Here is a 1080-nt window from a genome sequence, read left to right as displayed (position 1 = left end):
GGGAAAGGCTGTGCTATGAGCTGGGGGAATGAGTGCCCCAGTTCTAGATCCTGGGGTGGGGGGTTCTGGATGGAAGACCATAGCGTTTGCTATATTCATTTATACAAACACAAGTGCGGAGATTTAGGATGATGGAAATTGGGGCTCAGGGAAATTATGTCGCTTAGATCGCATAGCCATCAAGTGACCTAGAAAAATGTACGCCTCTGGTCTCCGACTTTTAGCTCGAAGTCTCCAAGGGGCTAGGAAGCACAACAGAGAAGCAGAACAAGGTTGGTCTTGAGACTGATGGACTTCCCAGTTTAGCAAAGTGGCCCGAGGAGGATGCTTGGCCAGGGCTGAACTGACCCCGGAAGTGTGTACTGGAAAAGGAGAGAAAAATTGGTGGCACCAGGGGCAGGGAATAAAAGGACTTGGTAGTAAGGGCAATGGGACGGGAAAGCTTGGTCTTCCTGGAGGAGCTGAGGAAGCCCTGTAACCACTGAGAAATTCATTTCCCTGCTGTCAGGGCCTTGGGAGCAGCAGTGGGTAAAGGAGGAGAGAGGCCATCCTAAAAGTTCCTGAAGGCCACTTCCTTCCCCCCAGGAGACTCCCCCCTCACAGATGTAAATGCCTTAGATGATTGATGACATTTAAGCAGGTGGCCCTAGCACCTGGGAGGCATATAGTCTGCCAGGAAAAGAAAATGTGAAAGACTTTGAAATGGGCAAAAAAATGCCTACTGGGTGTCTTGTCTAGTGCACCCTTCATGGTTATCTGCATCTTTCATTGCTTCGGATCTTTTTTATAATTCTGTCATTTGTAGAAAACTGATAGTAATGCAAATGATTCTTGCCCATAGAAATGCAAATACATTTTGTCCAGGGGAGATGCAGTTGGTTATTGCACTGCGGATGTGGACTAGGTTTGCATTTGTTTGTAAATTCATTTCTGTATTCCGGATTGACTCCCTCTGTGTGTTCTTTGAATGCTCCTTTGATCTGGTTGTAACACCTTCTCATATTTGTTCTCATATTTGTGATTAAATAAATCTTTGACACGTGCTCATTGGAAAAAAAAAACAAAAACGAAAGGAGAAAC

This window comes from Vulpes vulpes, chromosome 12 (assembly GCF_048418805.1).
Source record: "Vulpes vulpes isolate BD-2025 chromosome 12, VulVul3, whole genome shotgun sequence".
NCBI classification, from domain to species: Eukaryota; Metazoa; Chordata; class Mammalia; order Carnivora; family Canidae; genus Vulpes; species Vulpes vulpes.
Note: the sequence above shows the minus strand (reverse complement) of the source record.